Here is an 11,166-nt window from a genome sequence, read left to right as displayed (position 1 = left end):
GCCGCGCGCCCCAACACGCGCGCGGCGGGAAACCCGGCTGGACCAGCGCCAGAGGTGGGGAGACCCACCCGGCCGCGCGCGCTGGGGCCGGAGCTGGAGGACTAGGGGAGCCACTAGCGAGGCTCAACCCCTCTCTCCAGGACTCCCCATTAAAACCGGGGTGCCAACTGCTGACGCATCAGCCGAAACCCCAAAAGGCGTGTGAACCAAGTGCACTTTCCGCGCTCTTGAACGAAGGCGGTGGATACCTCAGACTGCTTAAGTTCTCTCTCAGATCCTCCTCCCCGCTCCTCCGGTGCTGCAGACTGACTGGAATCCCCCCCTCTGTGTCTCACCAGAAGATCAAGCTGCTAGTCGCCGAAGTCATTCAGCACAGCCACGGCCTGTTCACTCCCATCCCAAAGGAGAACTGTAACAGCAGGCCTGCCGGGGGACCTGGGTGACACTCAGCAGGGGAAAGGTCCGGGCCCGGGGGGCGGACACGCTGAACGCGAGGACAGCCAGCGATGCTTCTCGCCTTCCAGATGGGTACTCCGCATGCAGCGCGCAGCCGCGGCTGAATAAACTCAGCATCTCCTCAGGTAAACGGTTTAATTTTTGCCTGTTTTCAAAGAAGAGACAGTGCTGATTGGTTCTGCCACAAAGTTAGTCTCAGTCTCTCTCTCTCTCTCTCCCCCTCCCCCCCATTTTCTTGATGTGGGACACCAAAGGGGGCAGGCTGGGTTTTATTTACAAAAATCTGACCCCAGCCCCCCACTTTTTTCCAGTCACGATTCGCTCCAAATACTCCCAACCTCCTTTAGCCCTGTGTTCCCAGCTCTCCCCTTCACTGCCACTCAGTCAAAATTGCCAGATGGATCTGGGCCAGGAAAGCGACCTTGAATTAGTGACTTCAAAACTTGCTTCTCCCTGACCCAGCCATGTAGAGCTACTGCTTTGACTCTGAGCCCAAGGGGAGGCTGTTTTTGAGCCCCCCAAAGTCTGAGGCCTCAGTCAAATGCCTGTTCTTGAGCCAGCATGTCCCAGAATGACCCAGTATCCCCTTCACCCTGTTTCCAATTCTCTTGCTCAAAACCACAAGCATAGACCATGAAAGCCTCTGGCGTCTGGCTTTCATACCGTCCTGGTATTATCGGGTACTTTGGCCTCAGTGTCCATACCTGTGAACTGGGAGAATGGACAAGCACCCCCCCCCCGCCCCCCCGAAAGGATTCCTCTGACCCAGACATTCAGATTCAGTTATGTATGTCAACTACCCATACTGCCTTTTCTGAAATGGTCATAAAGAAATTGCTGCCCACCCCCAGGGGCTCATGCGTTTTTCTGTATGGTGGATCAGGGTGCCAAAGGTTCTGGCCAGAGGCGATACTGCAGCCTCAGTGTGTTCCAGAGTCTGGCTTTTGCCTGTTGGGATTAGGATAGGGGCACATGTGTCTCTGAAAGTAGAGCAGTAGCCTGGGGCAGTCGAGACTAAATCTTCAGGTTAAACTGCCTCTCATGGACTCCATCTCCATGCCAGCCTTCCCTCATACAATGCCTATTTAGTGAGGCAGCTGGTGTCAGCTCCATTGGCTCAGATGTTAGGACACTTGCGTAAAGTCACAGAGCTGGGAAGTAGCAGAATTCTAGTACCTACTCACATGCCTGGCTCATATAGACCATCGCTCATTTAAAGAGAAAGAAGGGAAAACCAGAGCTCATATTTATTGCACTTGTGGTGGTCACTACTGGCCATGAATGCCACTTCAGAGAAAGATGGTGTTTAAAGGAAAGGTGTTTAGATACTCCACTTTAGAGTCAGCAGAACTGGAAAGTCCCCCTCTTCCACGCTTGTAATCAAACCTCAATATATTATTGAGTCCAGGTTATGTGCAAGTTTTCTGTGGAGGCACAAAAAAGTATATCACTTAGTTCCTACCCTCTGGGAGCCAGACACACATCCATGCAATCTCCACAAGAGGGAAGTGTCCCAAGAGGAGTTTAGATAACATACGAGGCATCTGGCAAAGAGAAAGTCACCTCTGATGGGGGACTCCTTGGTGAGCTTAGAGGAGGAACAACCATCAAGTTGGCTCTTCAAGGATACTTAGAATCTGGGAGGAGACTGGACCGGCAGGCTGGGAGAGGTTACAGACTTGCATTTCATCCAGGTGGACACTTCAGGGTATTAGTTTTGTGGTGTGTTTGTAGACAGGGGGTAACATCTGGCAACAGCAGGGAAGGGATGTTAGGGGATTAAGCCTGGGGAAGGGACGCCAGCCAGGGTCCCTGAACCAGGGGCAGGCCTAACACAGGGTCCTAGCAGGATCCCAAGAAGGGCAAGACTCCAGAGATGGTGTAGAGATAGAATCAACGAGAATTGCACCTGCTGGATGTGGGGCAGGGGAAGAGTCAGAGTGACTCAGCCCTCCATGGCTGGATCAGGAAGAATGGTGATGCCGTTATTAGAAATTAGAACGGAGGAGTAGGAGAGAGTTGTGGGGGAGGTGTTGATAGCAGAGCTATTTATGGTCATTTCTAAAGTGATTTCCCTGCCAGCAGTCTGTGCTCCATCCTCCTCCCCATCTGCTGCTTCCAGCATTGTCACTGTAAAGCACAGCCCTGAGCAGTTACTTCACAATGAAATATTTGCAGTACCTCTCCACTGCCTAATGCAATAAAATCTGAATAATCTGAATAGCTCATAAGGTTTCGTAGCTTTCACCCTCCTCATCACCCTTCTCTTCTACTCTTTCCTCTCCCCAAGAACGCTAAATTCCGCCATTCCCCTGAATAGTCCCTGCCTCTGAGCCTTTGCACTGTGTCCTTCTTTCAGCAGGTGGACTCTTTCCACTCCCCATGGCCAGACTCAACTCATCCTTAGTGGCCAAGACCTTCTGCAGCCTGCGCTGGGGGTGGGGATAGAGGGGCACAGCATTCATTTATATCTGACTGATCATGTAAGGCAAACAGCTCACTAGATTCCGCATCCCTAATAAAAGAGACAAAATACTACTCTGATTTTAACTTGGTAAAACAAATCGATGGACGGTCAGGGGCCAGGTCCAGAAACAAATTTGGAAGATTTTAAAATACGATTTAATGTCATAAAATTTTCTCCCAGGTTGCTTAATTTAATCCTAAAAATTCCTAATAAAACTAGAGATCCAAAGTTGAAACGATGGGAAAATGACTGAAAGGCAACATTACCTTTCTAGAGCTGAAGGGTTGACCCCTGATGCTGAAATCATTTGTTATGATTGTTTCATTGCCTGAGCAAGTCACTTCACTTTTCTGAGCCTCGGTTTCTTCATCTGCACATGAGGATACTAACACCTACTCCTAGTGGTTATAAGGATTAAATAAATTCATGCAGATAAAATGCTTAGAATGGTGCCTGGCACACATTGAGAGACCTGTTGGTGGTGGTGGTAAAATTATCCATTCACTCACATCCATTTCACACCAGTTTACTGAGCTCCTACGACATGCCAGGAGTGACCGGGGGATGGACAGACAATAGGGCACAGTCTGTTCCCGACAGGACCTTAGTCCGCTGGTGGCGTCAGGGAGATGTATGTGCAAACAGGTCATTGCAAAATACAGTGGATGTGGTCGGAGGAGTCTTAGTACAGTGTCTTTGGAGGACAATTTGGTAGCATCCATTCTATTATTAAATGCACACACCTTTGGATTCAGCAAGTCTACTGCAAGGGACTGTCACCATAGAGAAACTCACCAAATCGTGCAGAGACAAATGCAATGCATTTACTGCAGCACTGTTCATAATAGGCAAAAATTAGGAATGGCCCAAATGTCCATTGTCAGTTGTGTTAAGAATGAAGATATCTATATTTTGATATAGAAAAATGTGCTGTGATATATTAAGTGAAAAGAGAAAGTTTCAGAGAAATATCCCATCTTGATATGCATACATATATAAGAAAATGTATATATGAAAATTTGAAGGTTCTCTCGACATGATTTTAACCTTGATTAAGCCAGATATCAGTCAATGCCATACTTGCCTTATAAGAAGTTTGATGTTTAGAAATATATTTGGTCTTTGTCTCCAGTTCCTGGTACAGAGTTCCTAAAACCCTTGGAATTCTCTGAGTGATAGGTATGTCCTTTGTGCTCAGGACCTCACACTGTGTACCTCTTGTGGACCTCAAGAAGGAATATATCTGCCAAGAAGGACTCCCCGTGGTTAATTGGGCATAAATTAACAACTAGAGTCTAGCAGCCATTGCTGACAGAGGCCTGTTATGCAGGATGTATTCAGGGAAAAGCTAAAGACCGAACCTTTAGCCTCTAGCTCTGGTTCCTGCTGCCTGAGTTAACTTTAATAAAGGAGTTGTTGGTATGATATTTTGACCAATAGGCTGAAATCTGCCCTGTCCAATTGGAACTGTGCAGCTATATCCTCATTTGGATCTATGCTGACCAATCAGAGCAGCTCCATAACTACTAATCAAGATGGTGCTATTTGGACCAATCAGACTATGAAAATTTGGAGTCCGCATTTGCATAAAAATGGGCCAAATAAGAACCAGAACAGGAACTTTCTCTGTAAAAAGCACTCTCACCTTTTTCCTGGGGATACTCAACTTTTGGTTTCCACCAGAATCCATGTTTCTCTGTTTTGCAATCTGTTCACGTTAGTGAAGTTTCTCCTCTTTCTGCACCTCAGATTGGGGACTTTTGTGGACACTCTTCATATGGCTATTCAACTATATCCTTTATAATATCCTTTATAATAAATTGGTGAGTGTAAATCAATTACTGTTTCCCTGAGTTTTGCAGACTGTTCTAACAAATTACGGGACCCTAGGAGGAGGTCATGGGAACCTCCAATTTATAAGTGGCCAGTCAGAAGTACAAGTGTCCCAGATTTGTGATCGGTGGAATCTGATGCTAACTCTAGGTGGATAGTGTCAGAACTGAGTTAAATTGTAGGACATCCAGTCCTGCTGAGAATTGGAGGATTGCTTGATGTGGGAAAACAAACTAAAAAGATGTAATAGACACTATAACTAACCAGATATAAGACACTTTTTTCTCTTCCAAAATTGTACCTTGGAGCGAGGAGTGGTAAGGGGGGAAAGCTCTCATATTAGGGGTTCGGTCTCAGTTACTTATGCCATTACCACTTTCTTGTTCCAAATAAAATAACTGCCTTAATTTTAAAAAGAAGGCCGCGTCTGGTCCCCTTTCTGTGACAGTGAAACCTCAAGTTCCACAGACTGCATGCTGGCTCTTCCTACTCTGTGTGTGGCACGGGTTTGTTTTTCTCACCTCTTACTCTTTTTAAAATTCATGCTTAACTACTGTGGGAGAGAATAGTCGTAAACAGCTTTAATTAAATCATGCTTAAACGATTTCTCATACTCCAATTTACGTTTTTGATATTGTCGATCTTTAAACATTAAATGGTCTTTGGTAATGGGGAAAAAGAGAATACTTCAATATCTAAACAAGCTATTAAAATACTAATCCCATAAATTATATTAATGTCTAACCACTATGCTATACACCTGAACCTACTATAAAATAACATCGAATGTCAACTGTAATTGGAAAAAAACATTAAAGACATTTTAAAAATTATAAATATAAAAATAAAATGTGCCTCCCTTTTCCTTTTTTTGTCGTTAGATTTGAGTTAAACATTTTTAACGGAAATACTACACAGATTGTGTCATCCCTGTTGACACAATTGTTGCATCACGTTAGGAATCCCCTGATGTCAGTTTGTTCTATTTTAGTTATGCCTAACTAGGTTTGGAGACTATTCTCAAGAGTGATTTTATATTTCATTGCACTAGGTCAACGTACCATGTCTGCTTTGGCACTATTAACTCTTCCTTTGTGGTCCAATATATGGTCAGATATGTAAGTTCCACTTGTTCTTAAAAGCAAAAATTATAGCTTCCTAATTGCAACGTGCAGAACTGGACTTCTGTCTTTCAGATCATGCTTGCCAATTGTGTCCTTTAAACTTACGTTCTTAAATTTTAAAGCTTGATCTATTCGTTTCTGAGAGAGGTGATAGTTCTCCTTAGGTGTGTGTGGATTTTGAAGCTATGTTGTTAAGTATTGGTTAGGTTCATGTCTTAAATTTTTCTAGTGAATCATACCTTTTATCATTAAGTGATGATAATCCTTATACCTAACATTGCTTTTTGCTTTAAGATTTATTTTGTATTATATTATGTTGCAATGCCAGCTTTATTTCGGTTGGCATTTTGCCTGACATACTTTCCAATGCCTTTCACTGTCATTTTGTCTGTCACCATGTTTTAATGTATCCACATGTAGCTGAATTTTGTTTTTGTAACATACTTGGAAAGCCTCCATCTTTTTAGACACATTTAGACTATTCCCATTTATAGGGATCAGTGAACATCATTTACTTATTTCTATCACTTCATTTTTCATTTTCTCCTTGCCATGTTTTCCTCTGACTTTTTTCAGATTTATTGAGATATCACTGGCATACAGTATAATGTGCCATTATACTTTAAGGAGTACAGCGTAATGATTTAGCTTACTTTTTTGCTCCTTTTCACATGCATGTTTTTTATTTTCTATGGGCTCAATCAATATTTCTTCCATCTTCCCCTGCCCTTTACTGGTTTGGAAATTAAACATTCAATTTTACTTGTTTAGAAATTAAATTCTTAGCCTGACTTTACAAAGTTTAAAACTCATTTTTTTTTTCTTAAAAATACTAAAAACAAACGTGGATGATTTCTCTCCAATTTCTCCTCTTCCATGTTGTTATCCCATTGTATTTTAGTTCCCCTGGTTGTTCCGAGTCCCCTCATTTGTTTTTAAAATAGATTTATCAAGATGCTTGCTGACTTCTTATCAGCATAGTGCCTTGCATTCCATTCCTATCTCCTAGGTACACTTTCTCAATACCTCAGGGCATCACCGAACAGGTCTGTCAACAAAGGTCTGAGTAAATAACTTTCTCTGTCTCAAGTTGTTTTCCTTTTACTCTTTACTGAAGGATACATACACAGATATAGAAAAGTATACAAATCATTAGTGTACGACTTATGGCTTTTCGCCCAGTCATTGCTCAGATCAGGAAACATAACATTACCAGCACCCCGCCCCACCCCCCCCACCCCACACCCCCGCCGAAATCTCCTCAAACCACCTCCCAGACACCATCTTTCCCCACTTCCCCAAGAGTAACTGCTATCCTAACCTCTACTAAAATGGACTATTTTTGCCTGTTTGTGTTTTTATATAAACAGTTATATAGTATGGCCTCTGTCCTATCTCACTTCTTATCAACTTTACGCTTGTAAAATTGATCTGTGTTTCTGGGCGTAGCTGTGATTTATTCTGTTGCTATATAAAGTTCTATTTTATCAATCTGCTGCTATTTATGTATCCATTCTACTATTGGTGGACATTTGGGTTGTCTCCAGTTTGGGGCCTTTGCTAATAACATTTCTGTGAATCTTTTGGTGCTTGTCTTTCACTGCACGTATGCGTGAAACTCTTGGATGATATCTAGGAGTGAATTACGGGTCGTAGAGCACACACGTAAGCATTCAGCTTTAACAGACACTGCCAAACCGTTTTCCGAGTGATTATCTAGTTTATTTCCTACAGCACTGTATGGGAGTTTCAGTTTCTCTGCATCAGTGCGAACATTTGGACTCTCATTCTTTAAGATTTTAGGCGTTCTCGTGGGTGGATAGTGGTATCTCTTAGTGGTTTTAAATTGCATTTCCCTGGAGACTGAGATTAAGTTTTTGTTTTATGTGCTTATTGTCCATATGAATATTCTCTGTTGCGAAGTGCCTGTTTCAAGTCTTCTGCAATTTTTTCCATTGGATCATCTGCCTGTTTGTGGTTTGTAGGATTTTGATATACATTTTGATATATTCTCCTTTGTGGATATATGTATTGCAGATGTCTTTCTCACTCAATGGCTGTCTCCTCATTCCTTTTTTTTTTTTTTTCTTTTTTTAATGAGGGATCATTTGACATAACATTGTATCAGTTTCAGGTATATGTATTGGTATTTGTTAATATCATTCTCTTAATATGTCTGGATGTGGGAATATTCTTAATTTTAATTTAGTACAATTCGTTGACCTTTTATGGTTATGTCGTGTGTCCTGTTTGATAAATTCTTTTCTACTCCAAGTTTATGAAGATATTCTTCTATAGTATCTTCTGGAAGCTTTATTGTTTAACTTTTAGCACTGGCAGATATATATATATATCTCACTTGGAATTGATTTTTGATGTACCCTGACTTTAGATGTTAAATGTAAAAAACTATACATATCAAAAATGGATAAAATACAGTTATTTTTTAACCTCCATTTTTTTTTTACTTAATACTTCACAGGCATGTTTTTCTTCCATTAAATATTCTCTTACAAGAGTCTTCATATGCCACTCCCTGGAGCGGGGGCTCTGGAATCAGGCAAGCCTGGTCAATATCCCTTATAAGGTGTACTTTTCAACAGGTTATTTAAACACCCCGAGTTTTAGTTTTCATGGGAAGTGCCCAGGTCTTGAACCGAGTTGATTACATAGCTGGATCTCAGTTTCAGATTAATAATTGATTGAGAAGCACCACGTGAACTGAAACAGTGGATCATTACCTCTAGAACGGTCCCCTGAAGATCTCAGATAGGCCACATTTTGTGAGCCCAGTTGGATTTGATGTGAAAATGAGTGGCTTCTGGCAGTTGAGAGGAAAATCAGGGTCCCTGGCAGGAAAGAGTGAGCAGTGATTGAATCACTTAATCACATTCCCTTATCGAATTATCAGATTATTCGTTATCTGCCAAGCCGGTGGTTTTGAGGTGATTTTAACCTTAGCTGGTTGCCTTGGGAGAGAGTTACTTAACTTCTCTGTGGTTCTCTTTATCATCTGCGAGATGGTAGAGTAACAGTTCGTACCAACCTCATAGTAGTGTTATGAGGGTTAAATGAATACCTGGCTAAGGGAGGGCGAGATAAGTGTTAAGTGATCAATAAGGGGCACTATTATTTTCACCCTATATGGGGTGTTGACCAGTGAGATTTGGACACGTGAGGCAGCTCACTCCAGAAGTGGAGTGGGGAGACCCAAAGACCGGAGGAGGAAGGACTCCGGTCCTGTTCCATGGGGGCAGCTGGGGATAATATCGAAACTCATGAGAAGTGACTAAAGAAAAATCTCGACATCTGTTTGTCCAGTGAGGTGCTGGTAAATGTTTTCAACAACCACTCTATGGAGGGGTGTGTGTGTGTCTGTGTGTGTGAGAGTGTGTGTGTGTGTGTGTGTTGATTTATAGCATTTGCTGATTTCTGTGGTGTAAAGACTTGCACTGTGGCCAGCTTCAAACTACCAACATCACATCACTGAACACAGTTGTACAGTATTTCCATTTTAAGAATTTCTATCATATAAATAGATTCAAGGGATGAAAACATCCTTATGTAGAGAGAGATACTAGTAGAATGTAATAAAATACATAGGAAGTGACGAGTTTTGAGTCTTTCAATATAATTTATTTAGTTGTAAGTTTATAAAGCTTAATTTTTAATAATGGCCGTGTTTAACAATTTGCTTGCAATTTAATAGTTGGCTCTCATGAGCTTGTACGAGCTTTCTCCAGCCGCCACAGAATTAGTCTAAAAGAGGTCCTCTTTCAGAGCCTGCAATCCTAGACAAATAGCGGTCACATTTAGTTCAGTTCCTGGCAATCCGAAAAGTGCTAAAGACAGATTCAATGTATTTCTTGAGAACCAGGGCTCATTCCCCTAGTAACTGCATCCCCTCCCCCAGGGCACAGCCCAAAAGGTGACCTTTTCCTTCTTTGGCTCCAAGCAGTTTATCATGCGCATCCAAAGGCACCTCCCCCTCTCCAGGTCAGACTATCCTGGGAATGCCCGGGACGTGCGCTCACAGCTTCGTGGTCAGCCACTTGCTGGGCCCGCGTCAGGTGCTCGCAAGGACGTCCAGATGGCCGGAAGGAGAGCAGCAGCCTTGGGAAGGAGCGACCTGGCCCTCAGCGCTCACTCACCCCCATGACCCCTGCCTTCTGGGGTTAGGAATACCCTGGGCAAGCAGACCCCGCCAGCCCACTGCCCTCACACGTGTGTGAGCCGGAGCCAGACGGGCATTGCTCAGTTTGAGCTGCTCTGCATGGCCGCTGCACCCCTGCAGACGACAGAGACGGTGTGATGCTGGAGACAACATGTGCCAGCTGTAGTGTTAACCCACGTCGGCGTCGTAACAGCCCCATCGAACAGGTGCTATTCTTAGCCCACGTCTGTGGATGGTGTGCTAACCTGCCCGGCATTGTCCCTTTCTCCCCCGACTGTCTTCCTTCACAAGGTCTCCAAGTTCATGCACAGTTTTCTTGCATCTCTTAGCGTGTTGCTTACTGCCGAATGTCCTCGCCATGGGGGATGGAGAAGGGGACGGTCGGAGGGCTCGTTGGTGACATCCTGGGGCCGGGGGGCGGGGGGCACCAACGTCTAAGGGTCCCTGAGGAAGAAGACTCTCAGAAGGGCTGCCACAGAAAGTTCAAGATGTCCAGGGGGGAGTCTGCAGCGGGGAAGTGACAAAGTGGACAAGTAAATGAGTAGCAAATGATGTCCCCTGGCTTGAGGGGTCCCGAGGCCATCCGTGACCGTGGCAGGGGCTGTTTCTTCATTGCTCTGCTGGGTGGTGAGGAGGCTGAAGCAGGGAACGCTCGAAGCCAATAGCGGTCGGCTGAGAAGGCTGGGAGTCCACCAGTGTGGACTTCGTTCTCAAGAAGAAGACAGGAGAGAAGTGCCAGATGGGAGGAAGGCTTCGGGGGATTTGGGTCATAGGTTGGGTTTAGTTTGGTTTTGGGTAAGCTGTGACTATCCTGAGCAAAGGGGTTAGCAGAGGGAACCTTCCATCCTACTCCAGGTCCCAGGTGGCTGAGAGGGGCCCAGCCTGGTTAGAAGAGGAGGCAGTACTGGGGGCCTTGACTGATTTGGAGCCCTGCCCCAGCAGACACTAGGGGCCAGTGGGCAGCCCGGCCTGGCTTTCTTCTTCCGGATCCCTGGCACCGAAGGACTTGGGGAAGCTGGGCCTAGCAGGGGATGAGGCCCAAAGGGAGTGTCTAGGCCAAGAGCAATCCATTCAGAGACCTTCCCTGAGACCTGGCTCCATCCCAGGAGGAA

The 11,166-nt window shown here is 44.3% G+C and overlaps 1 protein-coding gene across 2 annotated transcripts in view; it reads left to right on the top strand.

The window, feature by feature from the left end:
* Positions 1 to 48: 48 nt before the first annotated feature.
* SEMA4B (semaphorin 4B) overlaps positions 49 to 11,166 on the top strand; it is a 72,323-nt gene continuing 61,205 nt past the window's right edge. Inside the window, exon 1 of one of the 2 annotated variants that reach the window (XM_036231939.1) lies at positions 49 to 581. The gene's annotated coding sequence lies outside the window, so the exon portion shown is untranslated. The remainder of the gene's footprint in view (positions 582 to 11,166) is intronic. The other variant, XM_016151564.2, reaches the window with a different exon arrangement.

This window comes from Rousettus aegyptiacus, unplaced genomic scaffold, assembly GCF_014176215.1.
Source record: "Rousettus aegyptiacus isolate mRouAeg1 unplaced genomic scaffold, mRouAeg1.p scaffold_m13_p_14, whole genome shotgun sequence".
NCBI classification, from domain to species: Eukaryota; Metazoa; Chordata; class Mammalia; order Chiroptera; family Pteropodidae; genus Rousettus; species Rousettus aegyptiacus.
The sequence above is the reverse complement of the archived record's forward strand: the minus strand, read 5'-3'. Positions and strand labels throughout refer to the sequence as shown.